The 18,717-nt window shown below is 33.3% G+C and overlaps 1 long non-coding RNA gene across 1 annotated transcript in view; it reads right to left on the bottom strand.

Moving 5' to 3' along the window:
* LOC118163220 overlaps positions 1–18,717 on the bottom strand; it is a 742,076-nt gene that overhangs the window by 224,396 nt on the left and 498,963 nt on the right. The window lies entirely within an intron of this gene.

The raw sequence follows: 18,717 nt of genomic DNA on the forward strand, positions 1-18,717 counted from the left end.
TTCTTAATCTACATTCTGCTTGTAGAGCAGTTTCTAATAAGATAATATCTTCCTCTGAAAATTGTCCATTATTATTTTATTTAAAAAGAAAACAAGAAAAACTTCAGCATTGTTGTGTTTTTTTTTTGAAAAAACAAATAAACAAACAACAACAACAACAACAACAAAAAACAGGAAGAAATAATATAATATGTATGCACATATATTTCAAGATAAAAGCAAAGGTGTAAATCAAATACCAACAGAACTAGTTCACAGGGCTTCTATTTTCAGACAGACAGGAACAAAATCCTAGACCACAAAAGTTCTTTGAACCAAAGATTTCTAAAAGGCAGACACCATGAGGTTATCTGATATTTTTAAAATGTATGGAGCATTTGTTAATATGTAGTTTGCCTGATGAAAGCCTAATTGAATGAATGCTATTACAGCTTCAGGGAGGGAAAAAGACTTAACAAAACAGCTGTCAGGCATCATCCAACAAATATGTTAAGACAGTGTTAATACAACTTTCTTGGTAGTGATAGTCATTCTGCTGATCATTGTTCTAAGCTCATAAATAATGCAAATTACTGTTGATTTATATGTTGTGAAAACCTAAGTTCAACTAATCGCTCCAAAATTGGAATCTTGGTGTAGGGAGTTTAGATAAATCCATAACATTTGCAATTATCTGGCTACCATAAATGTGAAATCTTTTCTGAATTAAACCATTGTTATTTTCATTCAGAGATATCTTAATCTCTGACTTTTCACTGAAAATGTGTGCTGGAAAATATTTGGTTATGTCTATACTAGTAAACTAAATAAGCCTGTGAATGATTATGTGCATCAAAGCTAGCTAAACAGAATGGTCTGCATCTTGTCTGGTAAGCTCTTAGATCATACCCAGCAATAGTTTTGACAATGCTAGTAGGCATAAGTCAAAACATGCTAAGGGCTCGTTTAGCCCGGGAACAGTATAGGAGGTTGTATCCCAGGACCCAGGAATGCCCTGTAATGTGCATTGTGTGCTATCGTATTAAAAGGTAAGATCTGGTGTTTCCACTATGATATCATTTAAAGGGAGCAATATATTATGAACGGCATCCTCTATTGAAAACAAAAGCAACAACAACAACAACAACAACAACAAATAACACAACAAAAACTTAAAACAAATAATCTTTATCTACAGAGCAATTGTGTTTTGTAAGATTTAACTATCTGTGATGGTCAAGAGAATTTGTATTTGTATTTGTATTTATTGTGTTTTGTTTGTTTGTTTGTTTATTTTTCTCCTTCAGTACCATTGCCTCCTTTTAGCACATAACAAAAATAAAGAGAGAAGTCTATCAACAGTACATAAGGATTTCATGAGAGTTTTATTAATTTGTTTTCCACTCACTCATTTTTTAGTAAATATAACATAATGGTACAGATACCTTAGCAATTAGTAAAATAAATTAAAAGAATACATAACTCCCCAGACTTCATAGATCAAATAACCTTGAAAAGGGAGGGGGGCACTTTTATTATGACTGCACAGCTTACTTCCAATGACATAGTACATTGGTTCCCACAAATGTCAGCTGGATTAATTTTGGCTTAAAAATGGAATGAGAGTCCCTTAGCAGTCATTATGCAAAAATAAATTAAAGGAAGACAAAATAAAAGTGATCTCTATTCATTTCCAGATTCTGCTGCCTTTTTATGTCCTGAAGATTATGCTATTCCTACTACATAAAAGCAGAACCTATATCTATGTGTAAATTATTATCTAAAAGTATTTTTCTAAAAAAAAAAAAAAGCATGATGCCTTATAAGCATAACAATTCTTGAAACAACCTTGATTCTCAAAATTTTCAATCATTTTTTCTTATAGAAAAAAGCTCTAACAGAGGCAAGCAAAATAACCTATTTTTATTTTCCTTGTTACATAGGCCTCCGAAAGAAAGGGTAGAAGCAGTTTTTGTTTTCTTGAATATTAGATTTTTCAAGTTTATATGATCTTTCAAACAAGGGTACATAATAGCCCAAGTGAAATATAGGCTGTATTGAACAATAGATTTATGCATTGCTCAGTATGACTAAACTAAATTCTGACTGAAATGCCTTGTGGTATAAATAGTAACAACAATAGTAATAGTAATAGTAATAGTTACTATAAATAGTAACAACAATAACAGTAAGGCAGTAAAACAGGCATAGGTAAAGTGGTGTGCCAAAACAGTAAGCGCTTTAATTCTGTGCACTTTAGTGATCTACTTTGTTTCTGCTTTTTATTTCTTTGATAATGGACATGAAAGAAGTATATTATAAATATTAGAAAAAAAATATTTAGAATACTGAGAAAATATTTTTTTTTATCTTTAAATTTTGTATGAAGTGAAGAAAAGTAATAAAATAAAATAAAATACAGCAACTAGGACAGAAAAAAAAATGAAAGGCAATCACATCTGAAAAATAGGTTGAAACTGTTACGTGATTAAGCAATGTGCCCCCACCACAGTGTTGCACCAGAATGCAACATTTAGACTGCATTACCAGTAGGTCAAGGGAGGTGATCCTTTTCCTGTGCTCAGCCCTGCTGAAACCACATTTAGAGTGCTGGGCCCAGGTCTGTCTCTCCCAGAAGACATATCTGGAAATACTAGAGGGAGTCCAGTGAAGGGAATTGGAAATGATAAAGCATCTAACGCAAAAGAAGGTGCTGAAAAAGCTGGGACTGGTCTGCCCGGAGAGAGCTCACAGATATGCTGATATGTTCATTTTTCTCTCTGTCCCTTACCATTTACATTTCTCCATTTTCCAAGCAGTAAAATTAAGAAATTATAGCTATTTTTTTGTGTTCAATCATTCAGTCATAGTTCATTGATGTACACACATACACACAATCTGTAATTCCTTACTATTTTTCCATTGCTTAAATTGCATAACAAATGGTTTCAGTTGGAAGGTCACCTAGTCCAACCCAGAGAGGGTTGCCCAGAACCATGCATGTTGGGTCTGTCTGGGATGGAGTCACCTTTCCCTGCAGCAGCCCACACAGCGCTGTGCTCTGCACTAGTAGCTGGAACAGCACTGGTATCACTCCAGTCTTGTGTCTATTGCTGCATAGTGCTGGCACAGCATCAGAACTCCCTCCAAGCCCCCAAGAGCCAGCAGGCCGGGGGTGGGCAATTGATGGGGAGGGGACATCACCAGGGCAGCTGATCTAAACCAACCAAAGGGATATTCCATAACACCTGATGTCACACTCAGTAATAAAAGGGGGTTCTCATGGGGGAGGGGGTCCTCCTGAACAACCGGTACGTGTTTTGAGGCCCTGATTCCCAGGACATGGCCGAACATCGCTCGGTGATGGGAAGTAGAGAATAACTTTTTTCTTTTCTCTCTGTGCTTCTGCACAGCCTTCTTGTTTCTTTTGTTTCTTTTTCTCCCCATTCCCCTTTCCTTAATTAAATCATTCTCATCTCAAACCTCAAGCTCTTTGTGTTGTCTTTTCTCCCCCTTCCTCTTTGAGGAGGGGAGGAGTGAGAGAGCAATTGTGGTGGAGCTCGGCTGCCCACTCGAGTAAAACCACCACACCATGTCTAGGTGGCTTTTGAATATTTTTATGAAGAAAGACTCCACAACATCTCTGGGAAGCCTGTTTGAGTATTTGACTACCCTCATGGTGATATATATATATACCCTCATGGTGATATATATATATATATATTTTCTCTGATGTTTAAATAGATTTTTCTGTATTTTAGTTTGAGCTCAAGGAAGACACACCCGCATTCACTATGCAATTTAAAGAATTCCATAAACAATTTTTGAACATTTAAATTGGAAGGCATTTTAATAATACTTCAGATATGATAGCAATATATTAAATATGTAGATTTTATTTAGAGTAAAAGTTCCAGTACTGATTAGATCCATTGAAATGGATAACACATTTTCTTGCTCCAAAATTTAAAGGCACTTCTTTCCATTATCCAAAACAGTTCAAAGTACAATTGTTCATGGACGATTGAACAATCTGTACAAGAAAATGTACTTTAATACTTGTCTTCAAACACAGATGTTTTCCATGTACAAATAAGGCTTTTTTTGGGTGATAAAATGAATCTCTTTAAGTTTGACTTTTAAAAAGTTTTTATAAAGGCAAGATTTCAAGCATCAGTCAAATTTAACAAAAACATATTTTAAAGTAAATTTAAAAAGGGGAGTGAATTTCTAAATAAGACCAGAGCATCCATGTATGCTAGATAAATAAAATCAAATGCATCTTAAAGGTGAAACAAGTTACTCTTTATTGCCAGTACCTATGTTCAAGTTACTTTCTGACAACAGCAGACATCATTGGGATCAAAAAAACAGGAAAATACTTTCAAATCACAGAATCACAGAATCACAGAATTGAAGGGGTTGGAAGGGTCCTTGATAGATCATTGGGTCCAACCCTCCTGCCAAAGCAGGTTCCTTAGACTAGGTTACCCAGGTAGGCGTCCAGACGGGCCTTGAATGTCTCCAGAAAAGGAGACTCCACAACCTCCCTAGGCAGCCTGTTCCAGTGCTCCGTCACCCTCACTGTGAAGAAAAACTTACACATAGTGGTGTGGATCTTCCTGTGCTCTCTCTTGTAACCATTGCCCCTTGCCCTGTCCCCACAAACCACTGAAAAGAGGTTGACCAACTGAAAAGAGGTTGGTTAAAAATGATCCAGCTGAAGACAGTGAGGGTAGAAGAAAAAAGATCTTAGACAATAGGATGCACACTTTGGTATTGTGGTGATAATAAGTTTTCAACAATTATATTTTCATTTAACTGAAATTGAAAAAAAATGTAAAATAATATAATCAGAATGTAAAATATTTTTACGAAGATCTGCCTGGGTATCTAAGATTAAGAAATGGCTATAAATTTCAAAATCTTGGCTTTTTTTTTTTTTTTAATTAAAACACTTATCATTTTTATGTAATTTATATATATACATTATTCATATTTAAAAAAAAAAAATGTTCCTGCAGTTCATATCATTTTCAGTATAGAATACTGTCTCTGAAGTTAACTGTTTTGATGGTATGTGTCATATTCCTACCTTATTTCTTAGATATGGTAGTAATTTAAAACAAAACCATATGATGGAACGTGACCCAAAACATGTTAGCAAAATATTGAAAATAATATATACTTTCATGTTTTTTTTTTTTTTTTTTTTTTTATATAATTTATAGAAGTCTTTTATTTATTTCAGTAATTATCACTCTTCTGTGTAGCACTGCAGTCATGATTCTCTGCTACTAACTGTCTGGATAGCCAAGAGCAGAGGGTATTCATTAGCAGCAAGAAGTCTATAGTCGGAGGCCAATAATTAGCAGGGTACTCAAGAGATCAGTACTGGATGCAGTGCTGTTTAACATCTTCATTAATTATTTGGAGGATGAGGCAGAGTGTACCCTCAGCAAGTTTGCAGATGACACAAAACTGGTAGGAGTGGCAGATAGATCAGATAGCAGATGCTGCTATCCGGATGGACCTTGAAAGGCCGGAGAAATGGGCCAATAGGAACCTCAAGGAGAACTGCAAAGTCCTGCAGCTAGAAAGGAAAAACCATGTGCATGAAAATATGTTGGGGTTTAACCAGCTGAAAAGCAGCTTTGCAGAACCTGGGGGTCCTGGTGGACACCAAAGCAAACGTGAACCATCTATGTACCCTTGCTGCCAAGAAGACTTATGTTATGCTGAGCTGCATTACGCAAAATATTGCTAGCAGGACAAGTGAGGCGATAGTTCTCCTCTACTCGTCACTGGTGAGTTCAAACATGCAGTTTTGGGTCCAGTTCAAGGCTCCCTAGTACAAGAAATACCTTAACACTACTGGAGAAAATCCAATGTAGGACCACGAAGATGATGAAGGGACTGGAGCTTCTCTCCTATGAGGAAAAGTTTAGAGAGATGGGACATTTCATCCTGGAGGAGATCCCTCATCCATTGATTAGATCCCTCAGTAGGAATCTTATCAATGTACATAAATATCTGAAGACAGAGTCTGAAGAGCATGGAGCCAGGTTCTTTTCAGTGGTGCCAGGTGCCAGGACAAAAGTCAATGGGCACAAACGGAAACAGAGGAGGTTCAGTCTGAACATCAGGAAGTACTTCTTTACTGTATGGATCTCCTTGAGATCTTCAAAAGCCATCTGGACACAGTCCTGGGCAACGTGCTCTAGGTGTCCTTGCTTGAGAAGGGGGTTTAGATAAGAATACCATTCCAGCCAAAATCATGCCATGATTCTGTCATATGAATATTGTTTAAGATTTCTCTTACTCCCTTTTACTCTGAGGCTTAATGGAGGCATACACATCATCTTTTCCTTTTTATGATTCCTGAGAATGACTGAATAAATATTTTACTTCTATTTTTATATCTTCAGATTGTACCTTACTGTGAGGCAAATGGGTTGTTTGAGAATTATTGTTATTATTCCACCTATTTTCCTACTATTGTAAAAAATGTCAGGAATGACAGTCAAAATGTGGATTTTTTTTTTTTTAATCATTCTAATCTCACATAAGCTCTCTAATGTGAGCTTACTACAAACATGAACTACTTTCATGTAGACTATGATTCCAAAGTTGTTCTGCGTATATTTTGCTCTCTGAATGTTCGTTGTTAACCACAGTAGTGGACCTGGTCTTACAGAAATATAAACATGAGGTAAATTTTTGCACTTTTAGTAGTTCTGTTGTGATCATTGAGATGAACTATATGAACTATATGTTACTGTTCAGTAACATATTTATACTCTTGCAGGAAGGATCAAGATATGATTACTTCGTTGGCATAATCAAATAATGTATGGCAAAAGGTTGTATTGCACACTTCTCCAACATGCATGTTTTACTTTCTAATGAGGCCCTAATTTAGATTGCAAATCCATGCTTATATCATGGGAAATTTTCTTTCTACCAACTTAATCTCTCTGAAATCATGTCAAGGAAAACATATTTGAACTGCTTCATTTCTTTTTTCTTTGAACAATTTTCACAATACTGAACTTTTACACCAGATTGAGGATTAGCAAGACTAGAACACATACTTTTCTCATGAATAAATTTTAAAATGTCATAGGTAAAAATTTTCTTTATCTGGAAGGAAGAATCATGTAAATGTTGTTAAAGAAGGGAAGTCACATTTAAGCATGATCTCAACACTAGAATTAGCAACTTCAGCACTTACTTTGCATTATTTAGTCCAACGACATTAAATAATTAATAGAAAATCTACTGAACTTACATTTCTAGAACACAGATTTTGGCTATTTTTAGAGTGAAGTTTTATTGTTCTCCCTTTTGGCCCAGTACTGCATAACAAGCAGTTCTTTACCTAAGTAAAAATTATATAATGAAAAAAAAAATTAATTACCCTTTCTGAGCCTACTCTTTTATTTTTATTTTATTTTTATTTTATTTTATTTTATTTTTATTTATTTATTTATTTTCCTGGAATTGTGCCTGATATTTTTTAAGAGGGGACGGGGTCTGTTTTTAGGCTCACCAAAGGTTTATTGTGTCAGGATCCTGGAAGCAGCAGTATGTGTGTTGTTATTGTTGTTTGTTTGTTTGTTTGTTTGGGGTGAGGGGATAAATCCTACAATTACATCTCTCCAGGTTGGCTTTTGGAGAATAAAAGCTACCTGGGAACATCTTCCTTCATGTTCCAATGTGCTTATGTTTATCCATATGTACTGCGGATAAACATGATGCTAGAAGTTTAGGTTCTTTAATTTCTTTAATAAGAATATCAGCTTTTATAGATTTTTAAAATTATTATTATTTTAAAAAGCATATTATTACAAGCTCGTTTGTGCACAGAAACGATGAAATTGATTCATATAATTGATTCATACATATTTACATATATTTACAGTGCTACAGAGCTAAATATACTAATCAGGTATGTCACAAGCAAGAGTACATTAATGTTATAATGTACTATCAACAAAACCAACATAGGATCTTTATAACTGTTATAATCACTGATTCTAGCAAAAGTAAGCAGAAAGTGAAGATGCAATAAGGGGGCTAAACATCTCTTTTTGAAGATCCACAAATAAGCATATGCCAACTATACTTATTTTGTACACATTGTCAGAAATATTTCATCTCCTGATTAAGATTAGATTATATATTGGGCTATCCATTTTATTACATCAATAGTCATCTGGTATTTACATATTTAAATATTCAAATAAATATCAAATATTCATTTTATCAATATTTCATTCAATATTTGCAAAACAATTTCCACAAGAAGCAGAATCTAACACCATATTAACTGTCATCATATTTCACAGAAAGAAATGAGCATATTTAAGCACCTATATATATCTTCAAAAAAAATAAAATCAGAAGGCATACTTATCTGTCCTTTACAGTGCTTACAGCTGAGTATCAATATTTATTTGTCTGAAAAGTAAACACACTGGTCCTCTTGTAATATTTACCGCAATAGATCTTTAGTATCACTGAGTTATGAAGTGAATATTGAACCTCTCTGAACTATCCAGCCAACAATCAAATACCAATCAGTTGAGACTCTGGTGTCACTGTAGGACAAAAAAACATGTTTCTCACACACACACCAATGTAATTTATAAGATGTGTCATGGTTTTTATTTAGTTTCAAAGATCACCCTTTGAAGTCAGTTACATAGGAAGAAACTCATATCCTTTTTCTTTATCACTAATAACCTTTTTTTAGATATCTGTAATATATCCATAACAGACAGTACAGCTCATTGTGTCCCTGAACAGAATACATCTTCTGATGTGGTATTCTAACTGCTTTTACTTCTAAAATTAAAAAGGAGAAAAAAAAAAAATGATTCTGACAATGGCATGAAAGTGTGAGGGATAGATACTCTTTCATGCTTAGACGGGACTCTCTGAACTGTAGTCAAAAAAAGAACAGGCTTTTTCATGGTCTTCCTTTAAACTGTAAAACTGTTATTTTAGAAACTTTTAAAAACACAGCTTGTTTTCCGGACAGCACTTTGATACCATGCAATACCAATTCAAATGCTGTCAGCTGGCACATTTACCTTTAGAACATTTGAATAATGAACTAGAAATTCAGCCAGTTATTTATTCAAAATCTAAATTCCTGTATCCATTAATTGACTCTTCTCACTCCATTACTTGAGCCAGAATTTTAACTGATTTAATGTAAAATATCCACTAAAGAAAAAGAGACTACTCTTATTTTTTTAATTGAAAATCCAAGTGGTGGAACACATTCCTGAAACACCAGTAACATACACGGCCTGTCCATGCTTTGACTAAAGTCTGTTTGAAATTAGACTTCTTGGGATGGAGATTAAAGTGTTTCATACCTTCTCTGGATTTGCAGAAAGATGTTAGTAACACAGACCTTCATTGGTAGGTGGCTACAGATCAGACAATACATTGATTCTTAAGGACTAGAAACTTGACTTATTTGGACTTTGTTCAAGAATTGGTACTGTAACCTAAAAAGTTGCTGAATATTGCTAGCACTACATTCAAACAGGTCATAATCAATAGTATTACAACAACATAATCATAAAAATGTAAACTAGTAATAAATAGTTGAAATATGAAATCTATGTTAAAAAAATTACAAGACTCCACATAAACTGAAAATAAGAAAATGCATTATTTATGATACAATACAACGATCTATAGATCATTGACTGCCAAACTCTGTAAGCATATTTTACAATATTTAAGTCAAATTTTGATTATGGTAAAAATGAACCATGTTACTTTATCGTTTCTTCCAAGCTAGTTTAATAATGCACTTATGTTAAAGAAAAATATGTCTTTTATAGCTTAATTCTGGGAAATTCAGGTATGGAAAGGAGATGTAAAATCCTGTGCAGAATTTTCTGTGATCATCCAATTTAAGTTCTCTCCTTTAGGAGTTGTATGCTTCATTGCCTTTCCTCTTACATAGTCAACTACATACATAAAAGTTGAATACCATGATATATGAAACTTTTAAACTCTAACTGAGGGATTTATTCAACATTTGCATTACAAAGGAAATGGATACCATTACAATAAATTTGCACAGTCAAAGTATCATGTAGTCAGAGATAGGGATTCCCATGAAAAGAATCTTTCATACACACTTTGCATAACTGACCCAGAGATCTGTAATCTGAGTACCTAGTTACAATACTGTTCTGACAGATAAACAAGAAGATAGTAAAACTTTTGCAGCAAGTAAACTAATGAAGATCTAAATTATAGTTTATAAGCCATACCTAAGTTTTAGTGAGGAATCTTAAAATAAGCAAGTGTACTTCATGATTATATTGCAATTGAAATGATTGACACAGAAATTATGACCAAAATCTGCTTTGAAACTGGAGCTCTTTTTAAATGTAGCAGTTTATCGAACAGAGGTATTGTTATCACCTTATTAACAATAATCTCTCAAAAGTTATTATTGTGCTGGTATTTTTAAATGTTAACATTTAAAATGAGAAAAGAAGGAATAAAAAAAAAATGTGGAAAAAGATTTTGTATTAAGAAAACCTTGAATGCAAAAACAAAAACAATAAACTTTTACTTTTTCCATTATTTCTCCCCTCACTAAATCTTATCTGCTTTCCTTAAGTTTATATTCTCCTATATTGTATAAAAATAAAATAATTGCCCTAAATAATACACACATGCTTTTCTTTATTATTCAATGTGGTGGTATGTTTTATGTTATAAAATTCTAGTAATTATTATAAGGTGTTCAAAGCCTGTAACAACAGTCACTAAAGCAAGATGATTCATAGAAAGGGTCAAAAGGCAATTATTTGTAAACATTTGACAAATTTAACAGGTTTAGTTTTGTTTTTCTTGATTTTTTTTTCTTGTTTCTTTCCCTCTTGCTTTATAATATAAAGATTTTTTTTTTTTCTTGTAATATAATGATATTATAAATATTATATAGTATAAAATAAATGGAAAGGAGACTATAATGAAATCCTTACTTGTGGCAAAGAACTTCAAATTAAGGTAGAGTCACTGTCCAAAGTCATAACAACAGACATCTGAGAACCTTAGACTCATGAGTAACTTCATCAAAAGGGTATCAGTTGCACCTGAGATATTCTAATATTAGCGTAGAATAATCATTTTGTACTCTGGATAGGTGAAAATGCATAAAATAATCAGGTTTAAATTGTTTGAAAGAAAAGTAGCATTTGTTTGAAAGTATAATGTCAACAAGAAATTAAATATATGTTATATGTCTCTTGTATAAATTTTAAAGGAAAAAAAAATGACTGATTTATCTTTAAGAAGCAGAAAAATGAGTAGAAAAATCAAATTCATTATTATTTCAAGGATTTTGTCTTTCTGTTGGCTGCTATGGCATACCCTGAAGGGATTTAGAGGACACTGATGAACTACTGTCCAGGGCCTGTCACATTCTGAACATAAAAACAAAACAAAACAAACAAAAAAAAAAAACACATTCACATTGACCCTGATTTCCATAGGAAATAAAATCAAACTCTCAATATTCAACCATATAAAACATAGGATTTGGGGAAAATATGTTTTCTGTAAGTGTTCTCCAGAGAACCTCTGCAGGCTTCAATGGTTCAGCTCTCTTGAAGCCTAATTCTAATTCAGCTGCATAAAATCTCACCTCGTTGGCCCTGCTTGTTTTTAAAGCCCTGTGATCCATAAAAAATCTCCTGAAAAATTCTCTGTATTGACCAAAGCACCCCAGAAACTTCTTTTCAGATTCAGAAGGCAGAATAGGAGTGCTAATAAAAACTGAAAGGACATTATATTTACAGCAAGTATATCATGTGAAGCCAATAAAGCAAACTAGTAGAAATTTATATATCCTGACAAAATTCAGAGATGCTATCAAATGAAAGAATTTGACTGGTCCAGTTTCAGCTGAAAATTTGAAATTTCACTTCTGGTATTCAGTTGAACTATAAGCCTGAGTTCTGGCAAACAGAATCCTAAGGTGTATTTATCTATTTATTTATTTATTTATTGTGAAGATTTGACTTACACATTTGAAAGTCAGGGTGTCACAGTAAGTCTTGAAGAGGTACTGTATGAGGTAAAATTACTTGTTTCCCTTCACAGTCAAGTTCAGCAAGCAAATAATAAAATTTTGTCCCAGGAACTCATGGAAGAAAACTGTTCCTACCTTATTAATTTCATACTGCTCTTACATAAAACCCATATGCTCTCCAGCTCCTTTCTATGCAATACCTTTTTCATTAAAACATTAATGCAAAATAATACAGTATATTTCTATCTCTCTCTCTCTCTTTTTTTTTTTTTTTTTTTTTTTTTTTTCCCAAGGTCCCAAGAAATTAATATGTTAATTTAAAAACTCTTAGGTAAAATATATATCCACATAAAATTGACACTATGAGTTTAAAAAGTCTGTTAATGCAATTCAGATTCTTTCAATGATATGATGAAAAGGGTTAACTTCAATATCTTGCAGTGCTGTTTGGGGAAAAGAAAATATATATATATATAATATTTCAGTATTGAAACCATCATATGGATGACAAAGATGTTTAGGAATATATATATTTTTTTTTTCAATTAGCATTTTAGAAGATATATGTCTTCTATAAACAATGCATATACTGGAGCAATAATTACTGCAGATTTCCCTAAGCAAAGCTTATTCTTATTTACTAATACTTATTCTGTATTAGTGTATCTGGTGGAGACTGTCTAACTCTTCTTACTGTCCTGCATGAATGTTTGCTATCTCAAAGTCATATGAGCTCTTGGGTTGCTAAGATTACAAATTAGTGAGCTACTTATCTAAAGGTTGCCTTATTTACAGACTTATGTTTTGGCATTACAGCACCTTGGCTGAAGGGATTCTTAAAATAAGAGAGAAAACTTTCTACAGGTAATTTAGAAGACTGATTTGGAAAGACTAATTTTACAGTAATTTATTTTTATCAAATATACATGGAGACAGCATCTCAGCAACCTAAAGAAAGCTCAAGTATTTAAGTCACGTGTAGAAATCTCTTTTACAGATGTCTGTATTTTGGGATCTGAATTTGAAGTTGAATCCTATTCCTAAACACACACCGACCATGGTACCCAAATAGATTATTTGGGGCAGTTCCTAGAGCTGTCTAATTATGTAATTGCCATTAAGTTTGTCTGGGAGGATGCATAGTTTTGCCTCTGTGGGAAGGAACTTGCAGACAATCTCAGATATGGGAAGAGGATTCTGGGAGCAATCATTATTGACAAAGTGGTTGCATCCAAGGTGCTCCGTTCTTTGTCTGATCAGGAACTCAGGAAATCCAAATGGGGTCATGAGCAGGTCAGTAATTCAACATCTCTTCCAGCCTTCCTGAAATAGAAATCTCAGCATTTCTACTTAAAACCAGTGAGGGACTGAAATCACCTGGAGTTCTTAAGGCATGCATTTACTGTATAGATTTTTCTTTTATTTTGTAAAATACTGAGGTCTTCCCCTTCCCACTCACCCCTACCCCCCCTTCTCCTCAGCAATTAAATAGAATAATAATAAGCTTATTATTTACGGTGACGTATGGTTCTGCATGGCTGATAATGATCCAGAATGATAAGGAAAAACAGCAAAATATGTTTTGTGCACTGGCATTTTATATATATGCAAATGGATTAATAATATTTTGTCAATTATTCAATAGTGTCAAATGAACAAACCACATCCAATTGGTTGTATCTAAACTAATTCCTACAAGGCAATCAAAATTTTAAGCAGATGTCCATGCTGCAAAAATAATGTGTGTGTAATTAAATATGGTTAAATAGTGTGTATGCAATTCTTGTTCTTTCATCACGTCTTGCTGCTAGAATGAAGGAATAATAGTTTTTATTCTACCACATTCAGATAAGGGTGACAGCCACAGCCATCTGGGCTGTAAGTTTGCAGTGCAGTTCATGTACAGATAACTCCCCCCCCCCGCCCCCCCGCCCCGCCCCCATACTGCCACACAAACACCAAATTAAAACAAGTAAAAAGCAAAATCCTAGGTTTCCAGATGACTTATGGCATTTATTCTTTTCTGTAAATAGGAAACTATATTATGTGCTTTGGAAATAAATAAAAATAAGAGACAACTTCAATATTTGCAATTTGGGCCCATAAGGGAAATGATTCACTGCATGGAAAAGACTTTTCTAGAAAAATTAAATTCTGTAATGTTCACCCTATTTTATTTTCTGAGCCTGTGTAGATGTCTGAAATTCTACCTGGTTGACAAGAAAGTCAATTTTTTATTAACAGTCCTATCTTGATTTCATGGATTCCCAGATCTCTATTATAATCTTTTAGAGAAAAGATATATATTAGAAAAATACACAATAATAGAGCTGTTGATATTATTTCTTTTTTTAATGATTTTTTTTTTCAAGTATCGAAATATTCCAGAATTCTGAGCATTTTGAGTACATTTTATGACACTTCACCCTCTCATCCAAGTTTCTCAGTGCTATAATTAACAGAAATAATTTTGTTAATTTTCATTAATCTCATAGAGCATTGATAATTGTTTTTAAGAAGATAGTAGCAGAACTGAATGACAGAAAAAAAAAAAAAGAAAACACAAAAAAGCTGCACTTGCTGCAGCTGTGATTGATTCAGAGAAACCAAAAATGTTTTGAAAATAATTTTTCACTGACAGTGCCTAAGAAGACAGCTAAACGTATTTTTCAATACATTTGATAAGCATAATGCATATGATTTAACAGTATGAAAGCAACCTTAGGTTTTCCTTCTTTTAAGTCATAAATTTGCAGTCTGAATGTTGTCCTCATACATACTGTATGTATGTCAACAGCAGCTTTGAAAAAAACCTTTTGTTGTAAGAGAGCATATGTTACATTTTCCTTAAACTGAGGATGTTAACTTTTAAAGAAATTATTCTGAGAATTTAGGAATTTGTCAGGATAGACTGCCATTTGTTTTAATAACTGATCTTTCCCTCCAAGACAGAATTCTCATTGGTTGCAGATGCTGCAGAGCAAAACTGTTTGCTTTAAAGTTTTTCCAGACCATCATAGGATTTGTTACTGAGCATGAGCCTAAATAATAAACTTGACATTACCAAATCAGAACTAGCCAGAAAACCACAGTTTTCATTTTGTAATAAACGAAACATTAACATAGTTGTGCTGGTCCCCAGCTCACATGCACTGCTAGCTACAGTCTTCTTAGCCACCACTGTTAGACTAGGCTGAAGGCTGAAGTTGAAACAATCCCTAAGCAAAGTCCAACTTCAAGTTACATTTTGGAAATACCATACATGTAAAGAATATGTTCTTTGCCATTGCTGGTGATAATAATACCTATCACCTTTATACCTATCACCTTTAATAGCAGCTGAGACCACCTCAGCTAAACCCCAGATTTATAAGGACCTGAGCAGTTATCTTGAGAAATACATGAATACTCAAATTTGTAAAGTTTTATTAAATAGAAGGAAAACAATACAATAAAGTATTTGTATTCCATTTGGTCTTTGTTTACATTTTAGCATAATTTCAAGTATTCCACACTATCTACCAGCAGCATACTGGGCTTGATGACAGCATTATTAATGTGAACTGAAAAACCTGTCTTTCTTGTTGTGCAGGTAGATATGCAAAAACAGAACACTAAGTATAGGTAATTTTCTTTTGATTATCTTATGTCTCAGTTTTAATTCTTTAGGATAGTTTCTTTATCTTTTGAGAGATACTGATAGGCTCAGGGAATTTAGCTATCCAGAAGGACCAAATTCCCTCCTTCACAGCACAATGTGGAATTCTATTTGGGGTATTTGATATACAAAGTGGAATAGAAATTAAGTTTGATCAGATTGTGTTCGCAGTCCTCAGACATTCTACTTGTGAGACTGACAAGTCAATTCACTCTCTGTCTGTCATGAATCCTATTGCTTGTTTCCATGTGACTTATGATTCTGTTTTGTAGCTCCTCAAGGGACAAGACTGGAGGTGTAAACAGATCTCAGGTACTTTATCATCATGGTAAATTAATTTCAATTTCTAAGCAAAATTGCATAATACAATACTGAAAATGTCATTGCTAGTTCTGTTTTATTGTTGTTTTTTTGTTTTTTACCATTTCTACTACTCCAGCAGCTGACAGTAAGAAACACAGATGATATATAGTCTATAAAAACAATACATTTCAGTCTTCATGGATTTATATGTGTGTGCATGTATGCATATAATATGTATATATGTATTATTTTTTCTTACAGAAAGGTAAGGATTCCCTACCTATAGACAGGTAGGAATTAGATCTTCCATGAAAATTCAGAGTTATATTTGAAAAAAAAATGCAAACATTTGCAAAATAATATTTGGAAGATAATGCTTTTGGGGTCAGTAAAAGCTTTCTTTCTAGTCGCTATGACATAATATATTTTAAAGTAAAAAGTTAAATATATTTCAATGAAAAATCAAAGTATTAAGAAAGTTTTACAATCTCTGTAGCTCTTTGTGTTATTGTATTATTCTAAAAAATATATTTTGTTAAACTATTTAGATTTTTAACTATTAACTATTTAGATTTCAGATTTCTGTAAAACAACACTAAAAGAGAAAAATACTTTACTATCCATAGAATGACAGTTTTCTCTTCACCAAAAGATATAATATAAATCTATCAAAGTAATTTCATAAAAAGGCATTAAATCATGTTTCATGGCATAAAGCAGACAATCGGTGATGCTTTTTAGGAAGATGATTGCTTTGCTCTGGTTATTTCGTAAGGCCATCCTTTAAACACAGATAAATTGTGTAAGACAACATACTTCAGGGGAAATAACTATTGTGCTGCTGCTTAATTTGATTATAGCAGGGCCCTGAAAAGTAATGCCCCCTGATGTAGCACCCTCCTATTGACGTAGCCCTGATTGAACCTGCTATGTATGCTCTAAGCATAGAGTGAGTCTCTAAGCTTCTCTAGAGTCTTATGAGAAGGATTAGTGAATATTACACAGTATATGGGCAGAGACACTTTGATGAAGGTGGTCTTAAAAGCATGCACAAAGGGGCAGATCACCCTCTAGAGCTCTCAAAACATAACCTTTTACATTTCAGCCGAGTCCTACTTTGGCATAGATATTTCCACTCATCCATGTCTTAGCTTTATCCCTGCCTTAAAACTGAAAGCTAAAGTCCTGAATCAGGCAACTTTCCAGACAGTTTCAGGCATGGGAAGTTCTGTGCCAGCACTATTTAGTCTGACCTTTCAGTTACTTCAATGAGCTGTAAGTAAAACATTTAATCTTATGTGATCCAGAGTACTAGGATGAATGTTACAGTGAAAGAGTAGTTTTAAAATATCTTTCCTGTGATTTACATGACAAAACATGATTTCCATGGTTTATATAACCTTGTTATGAAGTTTATTCTTGCAAAGATACCCCCGACTATTTAAAGGGGAATCTCCACTATTTAAAGACAGCTCCTAAGTGTAAACAAAGAAAGAGACCAAAATTTCAATTACTTGCTCTCAATAGAAAAGCAAGACCATTAGTTATTTTCCACAAACGTAAACATTTTTAAAGACAATTTTACCAGTTCAGATTTTTTTCCAATATTAGAAAATAATATTTCACTCATTCTCCCATCCCCTATATATATAAAGTTTGAACATATTGAATATAGTTCTTTGGAAAAAAATGAGAATTCATTCAAGGTGTCTGTAATTACACCAGTCAACCCTGCTTTGTGTTATTATTAATTCATTTCATACCTTTAGTTTTTTTGAACAATGTCCATTTCTACTATAAATTTTACAAAATAATTCTGTCAAACTTTCCTTTACTCCTTTAATATATGTTTGAAAATTACATTTTTACTGTTTTTCATGGTTCCACATAGGGTAATTTCTCTCAGAATCAGCAGCTGGTTCCAAAGAAAATGTGAACATGTTTTTAGCAGTTCCCAAAGATTTGAACAGCTACTGACCTCTGGGTAGAATGAATAAACAGCAGAGCTGAGAACAATAGGAGTCCTCAGGCTACTATTAATTCACACTAATAAGGCAGACATGATGTATTATGGTCAGTACAAGTCTCATTTGTAGATAAGCCATAAAGAAAAAAACATTTCATCACTAAAGAAAGATCAAAGGTTAAAGTATGATATGATTGTTTTTAACTGATCTTCAAGTGACAAATTTCTGAAATATGAAGGAGTTCTTACATTTCAAAAATATATTTCAGTGTGACTTTACACGGAGTATGGTGTTACAAAATGTACATGTCAATGAATAGTTTTTTTTGTGTATTTGTGGGTACAGGCAGGGCTGAAGGGAAGGGGATGTTAATTTTGTTTCGTTATGTAGTCAAAGTAATAATTGCATAAAATCTTTACATTTTTCTAGCACCTAATATTTTAGAAAAATCAAACTATTTCTTTTACAAAACGTATCTTAATTTAGTAAGAACTTGAAATATAAGAAGGAAAAAATATTTAGTAAATTACTTTGACAATTGTTACAAATATGTATAATACCTTGAACATCATTAAATACAGTCATATTTTATTTTTATTATTATTATTATTTTCCTTAAAGGGAAGGGGGAAAGGAAGGGAGGGAGGAAGGAAGGAAGGAAGCGAGGGAGGGAGGGAGGGAGGGAAAGAAGGAAGGAAGGAAGGAAGGAAGGAAGGAAGGAAGGAAGGAAGGAA

The sequence above is a fragment of the Oxyura jamaicensis genome, chromosome 1 (genome assembly GCF_011077185.1).
Source record: "Oxyura jamaicensis isolate SHBP4307 breed ruddy duck chromosome 1, BPBGC_Ojam_1.0, whole genome shotgun sequence".
NCBI classification, from domain to species: domain Eukaryota; kingdom Metazoa; phylum Chordata; class Aves; order Anseriformes; family Anatidae; genus Oxyura; species Oxyura jamaicensis.